At 51.5% G+C, this 22476-nt stretch overlaps 1 protein-coding gene across 5 annotated transcripts in view; it reads right to left on the bottom strand.

The window, feature by feature from the left end:
• ANKRD11 (ankyrin repeat domain 11) overlaps positions 1 to 18565 on the bottom strand; it is a 157023-nt gene extending 138458 nt beyond the window's left edge. For 4 of the 5 annotated variants that reach the window (XM_021097040.1, XM_021097042.1, XM_021097036.1 and 1 more), the window contains exon 1: positions 18304 to 18565. The gene's annotated coding sequence lies outside the window, so the exon portion shown is untranslated. The remainder of the gene's footprint in view (positions 1 to 18303) is intronic. The other variant, XM_021097037.1, reaches the window with a different exon arrangement.

Here is a 22476-nt window from a genome sequence, read left to right as displayed (position 1 = left end):
CAGTGGGTTAAAGGATCCAGCACTGCCGCAAGCTGCAGCATAGGTCTGGGATACGGCTCGGATCTGGCACTGCTATGGCTATGGTCCAAGTCGGCTGCTATGGCTCTGACTGGACCCCTAGCCTGGAAACCTCCACATGCCAAAGGTGCAGCCCTAAAAAGACAAAAATACAAGAACAAAACAGAAACAGACTCAGACGTAAAAATCAAACGTATGGTTACCAAATGGGGTGAACTAGGAGTCTGGGGTGAACACATACACACTACTATACGTAAAATCAGTAACTACTAAGGTTCTGCTATACAGTGCAGTGCAGGGAACCACATGAAACGTTCAGTAACAACCTCCACGGGAGAGACTCCGACAAAGACTGGATATACGCACATGTGTAACTCATCCCCTTTGCCGTACACCTGAGACCAATGCAACATTGTTGTTATAAATAAGATAAATAACATAAATTGTTAATAAGTCAATTATTCTCTAAGGTGGACGGAAACAAATCTGACTGGCATCCATGAGGACAAAGGTTTGATCCCTGGCCTTGCTCAGTGGGTTAAGGATCCGACGTTGCTGTGAGCTGTGGTGTAGGTCACAGACGCGGCTTGGATCTGGCATTGCTGTGGCTGTGGCACAGGCTGGCAGCTATGGCTCCAATTCGACCCTTAGCCTGGGAACCTCTATACGCCGCGGGTGCGGCCCGAGGTCAACATTAGAGATGCTGAGACGGATCACCGGGCGAGGGCTGCCACCTAGGCCTTCCCGTGAAAGGCACGCATGTCCCCTGCAACCAAGTCATCCATGGGTAACCCCGAGTGAGCATGTCAGTACTGTGAACCGACCGCATCCAGGAGGAAAGATGTTGACGCTAACCCACGTTCGAATTACCAAAAAGCACAGGCAGAGTAGTAAAAGCGTAAGCCCCAACCGGGGAAAGCCAAACACGTCAAGGAGGGATTTCCAGCCACAGAAGACTGGGCTGGATGCAGAAGAGACAAGAGGGAGGGCCGCCACGAAGAACGCCAAGAAAAGGTATGAGCACAGCCTTCAGCGTGGACACACTGCGACCCAGCAGGTGCTGGTCCTACGACGCAGCAGAGGGTCGCTTTCCAGGATGCTCCTAAGGGTAGAGCGTCTCCAAGCTGCCAGGCAGCGAACACCCCCGCAGACAAAGGAAACAGGGCAGAGGCTCACGAGGGCTCAGACCAGACAGCAGCACACAGTGATCGCTGCTCTTCTTCCTGCCTCCACCTAGTACCGCCGTCTTCATCGTAAAAATTGGGGAAGTTTCCGTTGTGGCTCAGAGGGTTAAGAACCCAACTAGCATCTATCCATGAGGATGTGGGTTCAATCCCTGGCCGTCCTCAGCAGGTTAAGGATCAGGCGTTGCCGTGGCTGGGGTGCAGGCCAGCAGCTGTAGCTCCAATTCAACTCCCGGCCCGGGAAATTCCTTATGTCGCCGGTGCCGCCCTAAAAAGACCCTCCCCCCAAAAAAAGAGAGAGAAAAAAGTAAAACACTGATTTTTTTGTTCTTGTTGTCTTTTTAGGGCCAAACCTATGGCATTTTGTCTTTTTAGGGCCACACCCGGCATACAGAAGTTCCCAGGCTAGGGGTCGAATCAGAGCTACAGCTGCCAGCCACACCACAGTCACAGCAACACCAGATCCAAGCCACATCTTCAATCTACACCACAGCTCACAGCAACATGAGATCCTTAACCCACTGAGCAAGGCCAGGGATCGAATCTGCATCCTCATGGATGCTAGTTGGATTCGTTTCCACTGCACCACAATGGGAACTCCAAAACACTGATTTTTTTTTTGCATTCAAGTTTGCTAGACTAATAAGGGGTACTTACAAAATCAACTAAAGGAGTTCCCATCGTGGCGCAATGGTTAACGAATCCAACTAGGAACCATGAGGTTGCGGGTTCGGTCCCTGTGCTTGCTCGGTGGGTTGACGATCCGGCATTGCCGTGAGCTGTGGTGTAGGTTGCAGATGCGGCTCGGATCCCGCGTTGCTGTGGCTCTGGCGTAGGCCGGTGGCTACAGCTCCGATTGGACCCCTAGCCTGGGAACCTCCATGTGCCGCGGGAGCGGCCCAAGAAACAGCAAAAAGACAAAAAAAAAAAAAAAAAAAAAAAATCAACTAAAAATACTCTTAAACAGATACTGATGACGGGATTATATATAGTTTACTCTGCTAAGTATGGCAAAGGCAACGTGACTGCCTAAGAAACTGGCCTCAACGAAGCTTTTGTGGATCTGTAGTTTGTTTTCAAATAACTTCAACAAGGAGCTCCTGCTCTGGCGCAGCAGGTAAAGGAGGGAGCACTGGCTCTGGGGAGGCACGGGGTCCATCCCCAGCCTGGCACAGTGGGTTAAGGGTCCAGCGTTGCTATAGCTGTAGCAAAGATCGCAGTTCAGGCTCGGATCTGATCCTTGGCCAGGAACTTCCACCTGCCTTGGGTGTGGCCAAATAACACTTCAACAAAGCAATAATAAAGTGGAGTTTCATTGCAGCTCAGCAGTTAACAAACCTGACTGGCTTGAGGACGCAGGTTCAATCCCTGGCCTCGCTCAGTGGGTTAAGGATCCAGCATTGCTGTGGCCCTAGCGTTGGCTGGCGGCTACAGGTCCGACTGGACCCCTAGCCTGGGAACCTCCATATGCCACGGGTGCGGCCCTAAAAAGAGAGACAAAAATAACAGTACTAACGCAAAGATGGCGACATGCTGAAAACTCTAAATGATACGTGTAAGGCATTCACTTTACCATCCCACTTTTCCGCATTATAACAAAAAGTCAAACACGAGCATTCCTTTAAAAAAAAAAAGCGTGTTACTGGTGCAGCTGCTGTGGAAAACACTCTGGCAGTTTCTCAAAAAGTTAAAGATAGAATTACCATATGATCCACCAATTCCACTTCTGGGTGTACACCCACCAGAACTGAAAGCAGGACCCTTAACAGCTACCTGCACCACTGTGTTCCCAGCAGCCAAAACGTGGAAATCTAACTGTCCATCAACAGACAAATGGACCAACAAAATCTGTACGCATCAATCGGCCTTAACAAAGAAGGAAATCCTGCTACACGGATGAACCTTGGAAAGACACTGTGCTACGTGCAAGAGGCCAGGCACAAAATGATCAATAGTGTGTGAAGCCACTTATGTGGCATCTCTAGACTGGTCGGCTCCAGGGAGAGAGCATGGTGCACACAACGCAAGTGTACTCGAGGCCCCTGAGACGGACACTTAAAAGGGGTTAAAATGGGGAGCTCCCGGAGTTCCCGTTATGGCGCAGCAGAAAAGAATCCGACTAGGAACCATGAGGTTGCGGGTTCGATCCCTGACCTCGCTTAGTGGGTTATGGGTCCGGCATTGCCGTAAGCTGTGGTGTAGGTCACAGACGTGGCTTGGATCCTGCATTGCTATGGCTCAGGTGGAGGCCGGCGGCTACAGTTCTGATTAGACCCCTAGCCTGGGAACCTCCATATGCCGCAGGTGCAGCCCTAAAAAACAAAGACAAAAAAAAAGAAGGAAAAGCAATCAGACTGCAACAGCCTGGTTCAATCCCTGGCCTGAACAGTGGGTTAAAGGATTCGGTGTTGGGAGTTCCCGTCGTGGCGCAGCGGTTAACGAATCCGACTAGGAACCATGAGGTTGCGGGTTCGGTCCCTGCCCTTGCCCAGTGGGTTAACGATCTGGCGTTGCCGTGAGCCATGGTGTAGGTCACAGACTCGGCTCAGATCCCTCGTTGCTGTGGCTCCGCGTAGGCTGGTGGCTACAGCTCCGATTGGACCCCTAGCCTGGGAACCTCCACATGCCACAGGAGCGGCCCAAGAAATGGCAAAAAAAAAAAAAAAAAAGGATTCGGTATTGCCATAGCTGCAGCTCAGATTTTTTTTTTTTAATTTTTTTTTATTTTCCCACTGTACAGCAAGGGGGTCAGGTTATCCTTACATGAATACATTACAATTACATTTTTTCCCCCACCCTTTGTTCTGTTGCAACATGAGTATCTAGACATAGTTCTCAATGCTATTCAGCAGGATCTCCTTGTAAATCTATTCTAAGTTGTGTCTGATAAGCCCAAGCTCCCGATCCCTCCCACTCCCTCCCCCTCCCATCAGGCAGCCACAAGTCTCTTCTCCAAGTCCCTGATTTTCTTTTCTGAGGAGATGTTCATTTGTGCTGGATATTAGATTCCAGTTATAAGTGATATCATATGGTATTTGTCTTTGTCTTTCTGGCTCATTTCACTCAGTATGAGATTCTCTAGATCCATCCATGTTGCTGCAAATGGCATTATGTCATTCTTTTTTATGGCTGAGTAGTATTCCATTGTGTATATATACCACCTCTTCAGAATCCAATCATCTGTCGATGGACATTTGGGTTGTTTCCATGTCCTGGCTATTGTGAATAGTGTGCAGCTCAGATCTGACCCCTGGCCTGGGCACCTCCATATGCTGCAGGTGTGGCCATATTAAAAAAAAAAAAGTGGGGGGGGACTTTCTTCTTTTGATGAGAACTCTTGGGATCTCCTCCCCTACCAGCTTTCCTGCATGTTGTATGGCGGTGTCCACTACAGGGGACACGCTGCACAGCTCAGTCCCTGGACCACTTGACCTTATAATTGGAGGGCTGTACCTTTTTGTTTTGTTTCTGTTTTGCCTTTTGGCTGTGCCCACAGCATATGGGCAGTCCGGGGCCCAGGACTGAACCCAGGCTACAGCAACAACCCAAGCCATGGAGTGACAACACCAGATCCTTTTTTTTTGTCTTTTGTCTTTTTAGGGCCGTGGCATATGGAGGTTAGGGGTCGAAGTGGAGCTTAAGCTGGCGGCCTACACCACAGCCACAGCAACACAGGATCCGAGCCTTAACCCCTTAACCCACTGCACCACACAGGACTCCAGTGAGGTTTGTACCTTCCTCTCTCCCCACCCTCTGCCTCTGCTAACTATGGGTCTCATCTCCTTTCTATGACTTTAGTGGGGGGGGGGGTTGCCTTTTTTTAGCTGTTTAGGGCCACACCCTCGGCATATGGAGGTTCCCAGGCTAGGGGATCCAGAGCTGTAGCTGCCGGCCTACACGACAGCCACAGCAGCAACGTGGGATCCGAGCCGCATCTGCGACCTACACCACAGCTCATGGCAACGCCGGATCCTTAACCCACTGAGTGAGGCCAGGGATCAGACCTGCAACCTCATGGTTCCTGGTCGGATTTGTTAACCACTGCGCCATGACAGGACCTCCCCAGTTATTTGTCTTTTTCTGAATTTCACTTACCATAATACCCTCAAGGTCCAACCATGTTACTGCAAATAGCAAGATTTCCTCTTTTTTTCGTGGCTGAATAATATTCCACTGCATATATGTAGCACATCTTCCTTATTCATTCATCTATCGATGGACACTTCGGCTGTTGCCATTCCTTGGCTATTACAAATAATACTTCAGTGAACACGGGACGCATACACCTTTGTGATCTAGTGTTTTCATTTCATTTGAATAAATACCCGGAAGAGGAATTGCTGGATCACACGGCAGTCCTATTTTACTGTTCACAATAGATGCGCCAACTGACACTCCCTCCAAGAGAGCACACGGGGTCCCTTTTCTCCACATCCTCCCCATCATTCGGTATTTGCAGACGTGTTCACATTTTTTTGGCCACACTCATGTGGAAGCTTCCCGGCCAGGGAGCAAACCCACACCACAGCAGTGACAATGCCAAATCCTTAACTGCTAGGCCACCAGGGAACTCCCCTTTGCCCATTTTTTTTCTTTTCTGGCCGCCCCACAGCATACAGAGTTCCTGGATCAGGGATCAGATTCAAGCTGCAGCTGCAACCTAAGCTGCAAATAATGTGTCCCAGCACTCCCAAGACACCACTGAACCCACTGTGCCACAGTGGGAACTCCTACTCCTTTTTTTCTAAACTGGGTTATTTGGTTTTCTGCCATTGAGTTGTCTGAGCTCTTTATGTATTTTGGTTATTAACCCTTAACAGACGCCTAGTTTACAAGTATTTTCTCCAGTTCCATTAGGTTTTCTTTTCACATAAAGAATGGTTTTCTGGAGTTCCTGTTGTGGCGCAGTGGTTAACGAATCCGACTAGGAACCATGAGGTTGCGGGTTCGGTCCCTGCCCTTGCTCAGTGGGTTAACGATCCGGCGTTGCCGTGAGCTGTGGTGTAGGTTGCAGACGCGGCTCGGATCCCGCGTTGCTGTGGCTCTGGCATAGGCCGGTGGCTACAGCTCCGATTGGACCCCTAGCCTGGGAACCTCCATATGCCGCGGGAGCGGCCCCAGAAATAGCAACAACAACAACAAAGACAAAAAAGACCAAAAAAAAAAAAAAAAAAAAAAAGAATGGTTTTCTTTTGCTAATCGTAAATTATTAACATAAACTCACCACCACCTTGAGTGAATTGAGTTTTATGTTTTACATGCCAAAGAGTAATTTTTTAATTTGTTTTATTATTTACTTACCTTTTGTTTTTGTTTTTTTATTTTTTTGCCTTTTCTAGGGCATATGGAGGTTCCCAGGCTGGGGGTCTAATCGGAGCTGGAGCCACTGGCCTACGATGGAGCCACAGCAACGTGGAATCCAAGCTGTGTCTGCGACCTACGCCACAGCTCATGGCAACGCTGGATCCTTAACCCACTGAGCAAGGCCAGGGATCAAACCCGCAACCTCATGGTTCCTAGTCGGACTCGCTAGCCACTGAGCCACGACGGGAACTCCTTAATTTGTTTTATTAAAGTATAGTTGATTTACAATGTTCTGTCCATTTCTGCTTTACAGCAAAGTGACCCAGTCACACATATAGATACATTCTTTTTTTCATATTATCTTCCACCATGTTCTATCACCAAAGACTGGATATAGTTAGTTCCCTGTGCTGTGCAGCAGGACCTCATTGCCTATCCATTCTAAATGTAATAGTTGCATCTACTAACCCCAAACTCCCTGTCCATCCCTCTCCCATCAAAGAGTAATTCTCATTACTTAACATCTGTGAAATACGCCCATAAGACGATGAAACCCAGAGTTCCCACTGTCGTGCACCGGAAACAATCCAACTAGTATCGGTGAGGATACAGGTTCGATCCCTGGCCTTGCTCCATGGGTTAAGGACCTGGCGTTGCCATGAGCTGTGGGGTAGGTCACAGACGCAGCTCAGATCTGGCACTGCTGTGGCTGCGGTGTAGGCAGGCAGCTGCAGCTCCGAGTCAGCCCCAGCCTGGGAACCTCCACATGCAGCAGGTGTGGCCTACAAAGCAAAAAAAAAATAAAAAAAAAAGGAGGATGCACTCCACCACCACAGCCTCAGCCACACCGCCCTCGCCCTCCTGAGCCCCTCCGCACGCACACTTGGGGCGTCTGGGCAAGGCAACTGGCCTGCTCCCCCGACAGCAGGGGCCACACGAGCCTCTTCTCCCTCTGAGGCCGGGACAGTACCAGAGGACTCCATCCGCCAGGGAGTATGGACTACCATTGGTGGAGTTACAGGCCTGCCCTCCAAGTCGAACTACGAATGTGCTTACAGGAGAAACGTCATGAACTTGCTCCGAGCTGCGTGACTGTCCCTAAGCTCTGAATCGCATCAGGTGACAAGTTAGCTACAAATCAGCAGTAAAAGCTACGGCTGAGGAAATGCCGCGCCGACGGCAAACACTTGGTTCAGGATTTAGAAAGGACCCAGCAGCCAGGGAGGACCCCGGCCCCGGTTCCAACACTCGAGGGCCACCCTGTGACGGGCGGGGGAGCGGGGGTCAACACCTGGATGCCAGGCCACACAGGGGACACACACACCAACGTCACCCTGTTGGCTACAAGTCTCCCACCTCCCCACACAGCCTACAACCCACTTTCCGCCTCCCTGAGAGGTCCAGGTTTGTCATTTCCAAACAGGGTGAGGCCTGGCCCCTGTGTCTGCTGCGGAAGGCGCTTAGTACTGGAGTCTGCGGAAGCCTCGGCAGGGGCGGAGTCTGGGGACGGCCACTTCCCTTCACTGTAACCCACAGCAAGGAGGAGAACCTTCGGCCTCACCTGCAAACACTTCAAAACCAAACGGCTCTTACTCATCGATCCTGAATTATTTTTAGGAATCCTCTTCGCTGAAAGCGCCGCCCTTAAAAGCATTCTGGACAGAGACAACAGAAAGAAGCCAGCCTCCTCGGGGAGGGTGAGAAAAGGCCAGAGTCCCCTCACATCCCCCAGGCGGGTGGTGACCAGGGGCGGCGGGCAAACACTGTATCAGGGCCCTAACAACTGTGCAAACGAATGCTCGCCCTCAGACCAACAGTCACAGGTGAGATGCATTCCTGCCCCAGGGGCCCGGGCAGAGCTGTGGAGAGAGAGGTGCAGGAAGAGCCAACACAGAGCCACACACCACACAGCCCAACAGCCCGTTATCTCCGCGGCATCTGCGGCTGCGAGCAGGGAAGGGGCCCTGGCAGAAGCAGATGCCCAGGTCTCAGCGCTGCCCCGGGGCCCAAGTCCTGTGGCAAAGCGCGGGTCTGCTGTGACAGAGCAGCGTAAAGGCTGCCTTCTGGGGACTCGAAGCAAACCTCAAACGCTCTCGCGCGAGCTGGCACCTGGCACAGCGCTCCTGGATGACATGGTCCTTGTACAGAGGGCCGTGTGCTTCCTGCCAGGCGTCATCCCCTTCTCAGCCAAAAGTCCTGCCTCAGAATCATGATCGCTCAAGATGGACCGCTCAGGCAGACCCATCAGGCATCTGGTCACATGCGCATGAAAGGTGCAGATCTGAAACGGGGTCCCAGATAAGCCCGACTTCTCCGCAGCCACCCACCTCCACCAAGGCCACAGCTCCCCCGACATCTCCAGCCCTTACAAGGACCCCAACTACTCTCCTTGGCCTGCAGGCCTAAGAGGTGTTCAAGCCCACCCCAGGCTCCTGGTCCTGGCCTTCAGTAGGTGCTCCGCGCACCCCAGGAGCTGCCTACCGCCACTCTGGGAAGCAAGCACCCGAGACCAGGGCGCTGGGGCTGTCAGGGCTCCCGCCGGCAGAGGACCTGTATTTATAAAAGTGGTCAGCCCTCTAAAGAGCCCACCCTCTCACTTTCGCGTACTTACGGAAATACCTGCTAACAAACACCACTAAGCCTCCACTTGTTGTCTGTGGAGCCCACTCCCCATTTCGAGCTTCTCTAGATCCTCTCAGGAAGGTCTCACAAGGAGAGACCCTCCCTCGCCAATGGCCTCTGTGGAGGCGCCAACTTCACTGCTCGTCACTTTTCTGGGACGGCGCCTCCGCAAGTCACGTGGACTCAGGTCTTGCTCCTACGGCCCAGTCTCAACCCCGTCCGCATTTCCACCTGGTCATCTGACATCCTCCCTAGCAAAGTGTTCCCACTCTCTCTATACCGTCTCGACGGAGACCTTTTAACCACGACAGCCACCAAACGCAGAGGACGGTGGGGGTAAAAATGCAGAAGGGAAGACGAGGACCTCGCCTGAGCAGCGGTCCAGCTGGGCCACGCTCCCCCCGCCCCTGGTCTCCGCACCTCCCGGCGCCTGCAACGCCTTCTACCCACCAGCCGCTCTGACTTGCCTCTGGCCTGTCCAGCACGCCCAGACGTGGCCTCCCGCTCAGCAAGCCGAGCCCAGCTCCCTCATCCCAAGTCCTATGCTGAGTCCAGTCCGTCTCCCTGGCTTCGCCTGCTACCACTTTCTCTCCCCAGCTCCATGTTCAAACAGGCCGAGCTGACACTCTCACCTTACAGATCGGCCTCCCAGCCTTTGTCCCAGCCTTCCCGCCGTCTGTGGCCTCACCCTGCTCTCCTCCGGAGGACACCTCCAGGGACCCTCGCAGCTCCTAGACCTCCCCTGCTGCCCCCCCACCCACATCTCCCCTTCATCTGCTCCCTACAATGCAGCCCTGCACACAGTGCACAACCAGCACACATCTGGACAAAAGCTGTGTGTCCGGTCTCAGAAGCCCCTCCATAAACACGTAACTCATTCCAGGTGCAAAAAGACACTCTTCGCCCCATACAGGGCGACGTACGTGGGAACCTGGTCAGCTGCTTTACAACTGTGCCAAACGGCTGAACGGCTCAAAGACAAAAAAACAAAGACTGTACTCTCCAAAACTGCCAGGAAGGCTGAAACACTGTTACAGACTGGAAGAGACTAAGGAGACAGACAGCCAGATGCAGGCGGAACCCAGAGGAGTAAGAGGCCCTTCCGGGATACCGGTGGAATCCGAAGGAACCTGGGACTCACCTGACAAGAGGCTGATACGAGAGGACCTGGGTGAGGATCTAATGGACTCTGCACTGCCTCTGCAACTCCTCCGCGAGTCCAAAACCATCCCAAAGTCAAAGTTTATTTAAAGCAAAACTAAAACCTGCTCAGAAGGACATTTCCACCACTAACTCCCTGTCAATGCCAACCTGCAACGGCCAACCGAGAGCACTGAGTCTACCAGGAGCCAAGATGGTTCTGGCGAACCAAGCCAAGCACCAGGGCCGCCCGCACAATGACCTAACCAACCTCATCTGTCCTGACAGCGTCCACGGCGTCCTGCTGCGGTCGGCGGAGCAACGCCCCAAGGAGTCCCCATCCCAGTCCCAGTCCCGGCAACCTCCGGACATCTCGGGTTACAAGGCAAAGGGGAACTCAAGTTACTGACCAGCACGTGGGGAGTATTCCAGATTATCCAGTGGGCCTAAGGTAATCACAGGAGTCTCAAAAAGTGCAAGACCAAGGAGTGCCCGTCGTGGCTCAGCAATGACTCTGACTGGCATCCATGAGGTCTCGGGTTTGACTCCTGGCCTCGCTCAGTGGGTTAAGAATACGGCGTTGCTGTGAGCTGTGGTATAGCTTGAAGACACAGCTCAGACCCAGTGTTGCTGCGGCTGTGGGCGTAGGCCAGTGGCTACAGCTTCCATTCTACCCTAGCCTGGGAACCTCCATATGCCGGAGATGTGGCCCTAAAAAGACCAAAGTTTAGTAGAACCAGATCTAACCAGTTCACCAAAGAAGAACAAACTTCACATATAAATCTCGTTAGGTTACACCTGCTGAAAATTACACAGGTTGTGAGTGAGAACAAGTACCGCTTTCTAAGCTTCACAGGAAAAGATAAGAGGCTCACCTTTCCCAATTATCAGGGAGAATTCTTTCCATAAGAAAATGTCCTGAGGTTTTAGCATATTCAGTATAAGCTCTAAACTAAAAAACTTCAAATTTCAGATTGGCTATTCTTTTTTTTTTTTTTTTTTTTTTTTTTGGTCTTCTGTCTTTTCAGGGCCACACCCGAGGCATATGGAGGTTCCTAGGCTAAGGGTCGAATCGGAGCTACAGGTGCCGGCCTACACCACAGCCACAGCAACGCCAGGTCAGAGCCACGTCTGCAACGTACACCACAGCTCACGACAAGGCCGGATCCTTAACCCACTGAGTGAGGCCAGGAATGGAACCCGAAACCTCATGGTTCCTAGACAGATCAGTGAGACTGGCTATTCTTTTTTTTTTTTTTTTGGCCATTTCTAGGGCCGCTTCCGCGGCATCTGGAGGTTCCCAGGCTAGGGGCCTAATCAGAGCTGTAGCCGCCAGCCTACAACAGGGCCACAGCAACACGGGATCCGAGCCGCGTCTGCTACCTACACCACAGCTCGTGGCAACACTGGATCCTTAACCCACTGAGCAAGGCCAGGGATCGAACCCGCAACCTCATGGTTCCTAGTCGGATTCGTTAACCGCTGCGCCACGACGGGAACTCCAAGATCGGCTATTCTTAAAATAATGGAAATAGCTATGTAGTAAGCTAAAGTTAAATACATTAGGAGCAAACCACACCTCTAGCAAATAAGGAAGCGACAAAGTCTAAAAATCCTTTGAAGTCACAATCACCTTGGGACGTTAGTTTCATACCCCTAAAGGATGGCTTTTCTTCTCTATAACAATCCAAAAAGGCAGGATTTTTTACACAGTGTACTGCACATCCTTTAATTAGCCAGGCATTTTACTAATTGAAAAAACAGTTAATTCCTCCAAGTGTGCTGGTTTGGGTTTTTTTTGTTGTTGTTGTTGTTTTATTTTTATTTTTACTTCCTGCTTTACAGGATGTAAAACCACTTTTAAAAACATGCTACATACTAGCAAGGCTTAACTGCTTAAGAGTAATAATAAGATTCTTCACTGCTTTTCTCCTCTATTTCAGCTAAGTTTACACAGTACAGACATACAAAGATCTCAAGCCTACATTACCACCCAGAATTAAATGGAAGTCTTTTTTATTTTGCTGGATATTAATGCAGTTTTTTTTTTTTTAAGTAAATTTAAAAAAAAGAAAAAAAAGGAGTTCCTGCTGTGGCACAACAGGATGGGTGGCATCTCTGGAGCCTGGGACTCAAGGTGGACCCACAGCGGGGCTAAGGGTCCCCAAGTGCCGCTGCTGAAACTGAAGCTCAGATCTGACCCCAGGCCTGGGAACTTCCCTATGCCGCAGGGCAGGGCAAGGCAGCCAAAAAAGAAAAACAGCGACACACCATTCCTAACTTTAGACAAAACCTTATGAACCAAGCACCTTCCTGCAGTGTTCTCATTACTTAAAAATGTTCATTATTCCAGGACATCTGCGCTGAGTGTAGAGACTGCCACTGGCAAGGGGGTGAAGGAAAGGAGGTGAGCTACTAATATGCTGAGAAGTCTACCGGCCATAGTTTAGATGAAAAATAATCTCTGGCGCAAGCCAGCAGCTGCATCTCCCTCCAATTCGACCCCTAGCCTGGGAACCTCCATATGCCACAGGAGTGGCCTCAAAAAACAAAAAAAGAAAAAGAATCTCTCATATCACAAAGTAACTAAGCATTCACAAGTTAAATTTCAACCTTGGCTATTCTTTCTTCTTCTTTTTTTTTTTTTTTTTTTTTTTTTTTTTGGCTTTTCAGGGCCGCACCCACGGCATATGGAAGTTCCCAGGCTGGGGATCCAATCGGAGCTACAGCTGCCAGCCACAGCCACTGCGCGAGGCCAGAGATCAAACCTACGTCCTCATGGATCCCAGCCGGATTCTTTTCTTTCGCTGCACCAGGACGGGAACTCCCCCAGGCATTCTTAAAGATTACATTTTTTACAGTTAAACTTCTAACTGGAAAGGGGGGATTTTTATTAATTTTACTTTATCTTTTTTGTTTGTTTTTCAGCTGCCCGGTTGGCATGTGAAATTTCCCGGGCCAGGGATCAAACACACCACAGCAGCAATCGGAACCACTGCAAAGACAAGACCAGCTCCTTAACCCACTGCACCACACCAGGAACTTTATTTATTTATTTTAAATAAATAAATTTATTTAATTTAATTTTATTTAATCTTGACCAAAAAAAATTTTTTTTTTGAGATAATCAAAAATGTTTTAAGTTGAGAAAAGGACAACCTTCTTTTTTTTTTTTTTTGCTTTTTAGGGCCACATTTGCGGCATATGGAGGTTCCCAGGTTAGGGGTCTAATCAGAGCTGCAGCTGCTGGCCACAGCCACAGCCACAGCCACGCAGGATCCGAGCCAGGTCTGCGACCTACACCACAGCTCATGGCAACGCCGGATCCTGAACCCACTGAGCGAGGCCAGAGAACAAACCTGAAACCTCATGGTTCCTCACTGGATTGTTTCCGCTGCGCCACGACGGGAACTTCAAGGATAACAGTCTTTGTTTTTTTTGCATGGCTGTACCCGAGGCATATGAAGTTCCAGGACCAGGGATCCAACCCACTCCACAGCAGTGACAACAGCAGATCCTTAACCCACTGAGCCACCAAGGAAATCCAAAAATATTTTTTATCTTTTTACAGCCACAACTGCAACATATGGAGGTTCCAGGGCCAGGGGTCAAAGCTGAGCTGCACCTGGGGCCTTCGCCACAGCCAAGCCAGACCCTTAACCCACTGAGCAGAGGCCAGGGATAGAACCTGCATCCTCCCCGAGACTACCTCGGGTCTTTAACCGGCTAAGCCACAACAGGAACTCCAAGACCAACACGCTCACGTCGTGAAGAGATGCCACACTGGATGCTTTCCAAGTTGAAAAAGAGGGCCCACAGATTTTTCGGGGTAACAAATAATTCACTGCACAAGTGCCAAGGGCAGGGCTGGAAGCATGGGCCTTGCCCTCAGCCGGCCAGCAAGGACACTGTAACTCAGACAGCAGCTCCCCGCAACAGTCACCTCGATCCTGGGCGGGGGTGGGGAGTGGAGGGGGCATCGCAGAGGCCTTGGCCCCGCAACAGGATTTTCAGTGCTTTCAGCTCTCGAAAAACCTAAGCTATATTAGTAGGACAGACTGAAAACCCACTTAACTCTTTATTCACAGAACCAGAGTTAGAACTGTGGTTCCTTACGATTTCTTTAAATGTTTTCAACAACAACCAATTCCCCTTACTCCTCAGCACCTAAAAAGTTAAAACCACACATATCCTCTGTTATCTAAACCGAGAACTCGTCTCCATCACCCAAATTATACCCTTAATTAGTCTTCTCGATAACAATCTTTTGCTAAGTACAAAACAGGTTCACTTTTTTTTTAATTTTTTTATTTACTTTTTTTTGGCCAGACCCACAGCATGCAGCTCCCAGGGCCAGGGGTCAAACCTGAGCCATAGCAGTAACAATGCCAGATCACTAACCCACTGAGCCACCGCAAAACTCCTAAAAATTTTAGAAAACATAAACATAAGTGGGAAAAAATACCATTTGGTATATTTCCCTCCAGAGAGATTCTTTTTTTTCCTCATTAAAATGCCAAGACAGGGCTGGGGTGAAGGAAGACTTAGGGGCCACCTCCATTCTGGAGTTTTTGGTTGGTTTGCTTGTCTTTCCTAGGGCCACCCCCGTAGCATATGGAGGGTCCCAGGCTAGGGGTCCAGTCGGAGTTGCAGCTGCCGGCCTACCGCACAGTCACAGCCACACGGGCTCCAAGCAGCATCTGCGACCTACACCACAGCTCACACCAATATCAGATCCTTAACCCACTGAGCAAAGCCAGGGATTGAACCTGTGTCCTCCTGGATGCTAGTCAGATTTGTTTCCACTGCGCCATGACGGTACTCCCAAAAGTGAATTTAAAGAGAAGTTTAAATATGGAGAGGGAGGGACAAGAGTTAGGAAAAGCACAGAGAAATGCTAACAAAAACATATTTAAGTACGCAGCTGAGTCTGACTCTGGTTTAAAAGATAGTAAGAATCAGATCCATCAAACAAAAAAAGAACCCCTTTGGAACAGAAAGACCTCTCTCAGAACTAACAGAGTAGTGGCTAAAGGGTCCACTTCCTAAGCCTGTTTAGAAAGGCTTTCCAGACGGATGATCTCCAACAGCCTGATTCCAGGCACTGGGAACTGACGGACATCGTCCTGCCCTGGGCTTTAGGATAAAAGTGGAAAAGGTGAACTGCGCAGAAATTCCACTTGAAATTCAAACTAAGAGAACACATACTGAAACCATTTCAAGACAGTAACTTTGAGTGATCTGAGTTCATTCAATTTTGTATAAAGTTTATCAAACGGGCCCACAGAGCACTGGCTGACCACAAGAATAAAGCAACAGAGCCTGAAGAGAGACGAGCAGGGCGTCACCATCTCACCGATTCCCGAGCAAATACCTTGCTATTAAAGGAAGCTCATCCGTTACACTTACATGTGAGAGATGAAGGGACTTCCAAGGGGTAATGGACAGATCAAACACTTATTTTGGCAACAAATGCAGACTATGCTCCGAACCAGCATTTACTGACACTCTCTAATTTTGTTATTTAATTGATGATGGGCTCATTGCCATCATGTGCAAAATAAATCTCTCATATTTGATGAAACATAACCTTACTACATCAAATGTGCTTAAAAACCCAAGGCACCCAAAGCTTCCTGAAAAATACTCCCAAATACAAATAGCACAGTTTCTTAACGCTATTTGTAGAAAGTTCTACTTGTCACTGTATCAACACTGTAATTAGAGCTAACATGACAGCCACTAGTCACAAGCAGCCCATCTGGTTTGGAGAGATGAAAGGCCTGCTGGTGCAGTGTGATTATCACCGCTGGTCCAGAGGGTCCTGAGAAAAACATTCAAAATTGGAAACACAAAGGTACAACTTCAAATGAGGAATTTAAAACTATGCAACACCTTTAAAAAAATTTTTTTCTGGTCAGTTTTGTTATGTATATTTTCCCACAATACAAAAAAAATTAGAAGAAAACCTTGCAAAGTTTCAAATTTAGGTCAAATTTGACACTATCTTTGGGGTAGCTTTTTAACTAACTCAAGAGGCATGCACGAAGAACACAGGAAAATGTCTCAGCAACTCGGTCTTTTGTTTCCTCATTAGAGCCAGCCCATCAAAGGAGAGCCTGCTCCAGAGCGTGACACCACAGAGCGCAGACGACAGCTGAAGGGAGGGCGGGGGACCAGGGGTCACTATCTAAGTTGAGCAAGATGTGTGCCCTTTTTCTTCTCTAACCCCGGTTTCAAAGTGATTGCCGAGCACTTTTGCAATCATCCTCCAAAAGCACAAACAGAACTCCAGGTCTTCCAGGACAGCACCACTCAGTAAGGGAGACCACGATCCCAAAGGCATGCAGTGCACGGTCTCAGGGGCTCTGATTTAGAAGCATCCAAGTTATGCCATTGACTGGGTTTGCACAAAGCAAAAATAGTAACTGTTTCAAGGGCACTTTTTCCACGAGCAGTATCATCTTACATCTTTTAGCTGAGTGCACTTCATCACCCCCAAAAGGATCAAAATAGTCTAAGTTTTACAACAACAACTGTGCACACATTCACTCCTCACTGGAAAAGGAATGTTAAGGACGTCCATCAAATCACTTGGGAAACCCTCTCACCCTGTGAGGAAGCCTGCAAGTCGAACTCTCTACCGAAAAATGGGCAAAGCCACCCTGCTCCTGCAAACAAACATAAAATTTCTGAAAACCTCTAGAAACAATGAAACCATGCTGCATCTAAACTGTTAGAAAGAAAATGCTTTTGAAAGCACAGGGTCCTCTTAGGCCAGCTTAATCTTCCAAAGCTGCTTCCAAAACTTTGGAAGCTGGACTACAAAACTAGCTTTCAAAACCCCAACGAAAGCAGAAAACCTTGATGGGGGACCAAGAAAAGAGCAGACCTCAAAAACATGAAGACTCCCCCCAAAACGGCAGAGATAAAAGATTTAACAACACAATCCCTCTTTAAGAGGGAATTGAATCCATGTGGCAGAGCCAACCTTACATATACATACATACACACACACACATACACACACACACACATACACACACACACACACACACACACACACACAGCTACCGCCCTGCCAGGGGATGATGAAATGAGGAACGGAAATTAACATTTCAGGCAACGTCTCACATTGTTCCTTGAGGCCAAGGGCTGCTGTTGCAGCCGCCGCCGCTTCCCTCCCCCCCCCGCCCCCCAGTCCCGCCTACCCTCCCCCCGAAACACCCCCGCGCCGCTGCCCCGCATTCCTGCCCCTCCGCGGGCCCACGCGCCTCCTGCGGCCCTAAAGCCCCCTCTCCCTCCAGGGCCCCGGCTCGCCCGCCCCCTCCGGCTCAGAGCCCAAAGCCGCCTGCTCCCATTTCAAAACAGCGATAATAATAGGGACGCTGGGAATAACAACTACGGCCCGCACCGCGAAGGCGCCCCTCCCGCGGGTCAGAGGTCTGCGGCCCGCTCCCCAGGTGCCCGGGGCCCCCTGCAGCCCCCCTGTCGGCCCCTCGAGGCGGCCCGGCCGCCCCGCCAAGGCCCCCTCGGAGCCCACCCTCTGCCCCTCCCGGCTGCCTAAGGACCCCCGGGTCCCCGGGCCCACCCGGAGCGCCCCGTCGGCCTCTCGAGCTCCCCAGACTCGCCCCAAGCCCACCCTCTGCCTCTCAAGGTTGTCCTGGGACCACCGTAGGCCCCCCCGGGTCCCCGGGCCCGCCCGGAGCCCCCAGTCAGGCCTCCGGGCCCCCCAGACCCACCCGCAGCCCCCCAGGCCCACCCGCAGCCCCCCAGGCCCCCAAGGCCAGCCTGGAGCCCCCCGGCGGCCCCAGGCTCCCAAGCCCGCCCGAAGTCAGCCGTCGGCCGTTTCGACTGCCCCCCAGGCCTTCAGGCCCGCCCGGAGCCCCATCGGCCCGTCAGGGCTGCCTGGGACCCCGGCCCCCAGACCCGCCGAGCCTGCAGCGCAGCTCCGCCCGGCGCGGGAGGCCTGCAGGCCGCGAAGCCGCCCCACGCCCCGCGCTCGTCCCGACCCCCGCGCGATCTCGGCTCTCACCGGTTCAGGCTCCGGCTCCGGCCCGCGGCTCAGGGGCGGCGCGCGGGCGAGGCCATGCAGCCCCGGCCCGTCCCCGGCCCGCGGCCCGAGCGGGAAGGCAGCGCGGGCTCCGAGCTCTGGCGCGGCGGCGAGGCGGCGGAGGCGAGTCCGCCCTCGGGCGGCGCCGTGGCGGTTGGGCGCTCACTGAGGGGGCGTCGGGCCGCGCGCTCGGCGACGCCTCCCCGCCTGGGGCCCTCGCTCCATCGCGCTCCGGCTCGGGCGGCCTCTGGCTCCGGGACCCGGCGGCGGCTGCGACGGCGCAGGCCGCATGAGACGCTGCCGCCCATTGGCCCGCCGTATCCGCCACCGCCATTGGCCCGCCGCAGTCGGGCTCAGGGCTGCGCACGTCACGGCGTCGGGGAGGAAGTGCGCGCGGGGCCAAGGGAGACGGCAAGATTGACAGCTTCTGGGACAGGCCGGGGCGGGACCAGAAGGAAGTCCCGGGACGGATTGGACAAGGTCGTACGACCAGGCGCACGGGACGCCGGGAGCAAGCAGCTTGAATTGGCTACCTGCATCGCGGAGGGGCGGGCCTTTGGTTCTCCGACGTGACGATTGGCCTTTCCAAGTGCCGGAAGCGGCAAGGGGAGCCGTCCAAAGTGGGTCTGGCGCGGAAGGCGCTGCAAGACAAGAACCGCGGTATCCACTAGGAGGTCAGCGGGGATTGGCCTGTAGTGCTCTGTCTGCTCACAGCAACTCGGTCTTGCTCTGGCTGCACCTGCTGCTAGACTAGGGGTGTTCCGCCGCCGGCCGCAGACCGACTCACCTCTCAGACCTCTTTTTTTTTTTTTGTCTTTTTTTTGACGTTTCTAAGGCCGCTCTCCAGGCATATGGAGGTTCCCACGCTAGGAGTCTAATCGGAGCTGTTAGTTAGCCGCTGGCCTACGCCACAGCCACAGCGACACGGGATCCGAGCCGCGTCTGCGACCTACACCACAGCTCACGGCAATGCCGGATCCTTAACCCACTGAGCAAGGCCATGGATCGAACCCGCAACCTCACGGCTCCTAGTCGGATTCGTTAACCGCTGCGCCACGACGGGAATTCCTCAGACCTCTTTCTTAAGGAGCAAATGGGAGACCCAGACGGTGCCCTCTCCTGGGGCCACGTCGGGACTGGACCAGGCTCTCACGCCTCTAGGCAGCTGGGTTTTGCCCTTCCCGTCCACAACCCACAGCTTCCCTAGGTGAAGGGACTCCCGACAGTTACAGCCAACCTGTGGGCCGACAAGCCTGTCTAAGATGTCCCAGGGATTGCTATATTTGCCATTGTAAGAATTAGCCAGTAGCAATCTCAGACTCCACCTGCTGTGCCAATCTCGATGGGAGGGAACTAAGAATTGGCATTTTTTATTTTGGTCCCTGATAATACTCATCCTTGGGAACATTTGAAAAACACTGACCTCAACCACATAGGGAATTTAAAGTAGGAAATATGAATACGGATGCAAGTGGCCTTGAAATAATCTGAAGTCATACTAAGACCAAAGAAAAGTGAAGTTCCACAGAAGCAGAATGGGTAGGAATACAGAGTAAAGACGTGCAGGCTAAAGGAAAAAGTTGTGCCCTTTAATACATTAATTCAAAAATATTGGGAGTTGGAGTTCCCATCGTGGCTCAGTGGTTAACGAATCTGACTAGGAACCATGAGGTTTCGGGTTCAATCCCTGGCCTTGCTCAGTGGGTTAAGGATCCAGCGTTGCTGTGAGCTGTGGTGTAGGCTGCAGACGCGGCTCAGATCCCGCGTTGCTGTGGCCAGCAGCTACAGCTCCGATTAGACCCCTAGGCTGGGAACCTCCATGTGCCACGGGAGTGGCCCAAGAAAATGGCACAAAGAAAAAAATTGGGAGTTTTCGGGAGTTCCCCTTGTGGCTCAGTGGTAACCAACCTGGCTAGCAACCAGGCAAACGCGGGATCAACCCCTGGCCTTGCTCAATGACTCAGTGGGTTAAGTGTCCGGCATTGCTGCAGTGAGCTGTGGTGTAGGTCACAGACTGGGCTCGGTCCCTGTGGCGTAGGCTGACAACTGCAGCTCCATTAGGACCCCTAACCTGGGAACTTCGATGTGCCCTAAGTGAGGCCCTAAAAAGCAAAAAATAAATAAATAGGGGGAGTTCCCGTCGTGGCGCAGTGGTTGACGAATCTGACTAGGAACCAAGAGATTGTGGGTTCAGTTCCTGCCCTTGCTCAGTGGGTTAAGGATCCGGCGTTGCCGTGAGCTGTGGTGTAGGTTGCAGACGCAGCTCGGATCGCGCGTGGCTGTGGCTGTGGCGTAGGCTGGTGGCTACAGCTCCGATTGGACCCCTAGCCTGGGAACCTCCATATGCCACGGGAGCAGCCCAAGAAATAGCAAAAAATAAAAATAAAATAAAATAAATAAATAAATAGAGGTTAGAGTTTCCATGTGGCACAGTGGACTAGTGATCTGGCTTATCTCTGTGGAGGCACTGGTTAGATCCCCGACCTGGCACAGTGGGTTATGCACCCGGCATCACAGGAAGCTGTGGCATAGGTCACTGCTCCTGCTGGTACTCAATCCCTGGCCCAGGAACGTCCATATGCTATGGGCGTGGCAGGCAGGGAGAGGGAAATGTTTATGGCGCGCCTGCTCTGGGCCAGGCAGTAAAGCAGACACTGGGAACAAACAGGAACAGCGGGTCTCGTCTCTACCAGCGCGTGATTTCTCAATAGGCAGGGAAAACACACAGTCATCAAAGAGCCATAAAAGTAGCTAGTTACAGACTGTGATGAGTGCTTTGAGAGAGAAACATAGGGAGTTATGAAAGAAAACACATCTAGGAGTTCCCTCGTGACTCAGCAAGTTAAGGAGCTAGCATTTTCACTTCTGTGGCGCAGGTGCAATCTCTGGCCTGGGAACTTATGCATGCCGTGGGCATGGCCAAAAAAGTAAATAAAATAAAATAAAATACTGAATTTCAAAGACCTAGTACAAAGAAGAAAAGAACATAGGGAGCTCTCGTCATGGCTCAGCAGAAACTGGTCTGCCTAGTATCCATGAGGATGCAGGTTTGATCCCTGGCCTCCCTCAGTGGGTCAAGGATCCTGTGTTGCCGTGAGCTGTGGTGTAGGTCACAGACATGGCTCGGATCTGACGTTGCTGTGGCTGTGGTGTAGGCTGGTGGCTACAGCTCCTATTTGACCCCTAGCCTGGGAACCTCCATATCCCACGGGTGCAGCCCTAAAAAGGAAAAAAAAAAGAAGAAGAAAAGAACATAAAACGTTTAAATCTAATTTTTTTTAATTTTACTAAGTGTGGAAATGATAGCATTTCAGTTAATTGCACTAGGATTTTTGCTTTTTTTTTTTTTTTTTTTTTTTTTTTGCTTTTTAGGGCCTGTGCCACAGCACACAGCAATGTCAAATCCCCGATCCACTGAGGGAGGCCAGGGATCGAACCCACATCCTTGTGGATATTAATCGGATTCGATTCTGCTGCACCACAGCAGGAACTCCTTTTTTTTTCTTTGCTTCACCTTCAGCATATGAAGTTTCCTGGCCAGGTATCAAATCCAAGTTGCGGCCATGACTGTGACCACAGCTGTGGCAACAATGGATCCTTAACCCACTGGGCCATAGTGGGAAGTCCACAGCCAGCCACTAGGAAATTTTAAATGACACCCTGGCTGCATTTGATTTCTGTGGGACACGTGCTACATAAGGTGGAGAGAAGCACGGTGACTGCAAGGACACCACTCATTTATTCAGAACATATTGAGGGCTTTTGAGTGCCTACCTGGTGCCTGGCACCGTTCTAAGGCCTGCATTCAACCCGGGGTAGTGGGGAAAGGCTCGGATAGGGATAGGATGACCTCGCAGCTGACTGTCGGAGGGAGCAGGGCGGACAGGCTGATGAAGAGCTCCACAAGCACACCGCAGAGCTGGCACAAACGAGGTGAGGGCATTGTCTGGTGAAGGTCCCCTCACCGAGTCAGGAGTTCCCGTGTGGCTCAGCAGTCAACAAACCCAACTAGCATCCATAAGGACAAGGGTTCGATCCCTGGCCTCGCTCAGTGGGTTAAGGATCCAGCATTGCCATGAGCTGTGGTGTAGGTCACAGGGGCAGCTCAGATCCCGTGTTGCTGTGGCTGTGATGTGGGCTACAGATCCAATGAGA

Source organism: Sus scrofa, chromosome 6 (genome assembly GCF_000003025.6).
Source record: "Sus scrofa isolate TJ Tabasco breed Duroc chromosome 6, Sscrofa11.1, whole genome shotgun sequence".
Classification (NCBI taxonomy): Eukaryota; Metazoa; Chordata; class Mammalia; order Artiodactyla; family Suidae; genus Sus; species Sus scrofa.
This window is presented reverse-complemented; position numbering and strand designations above follow the sequence as displayed.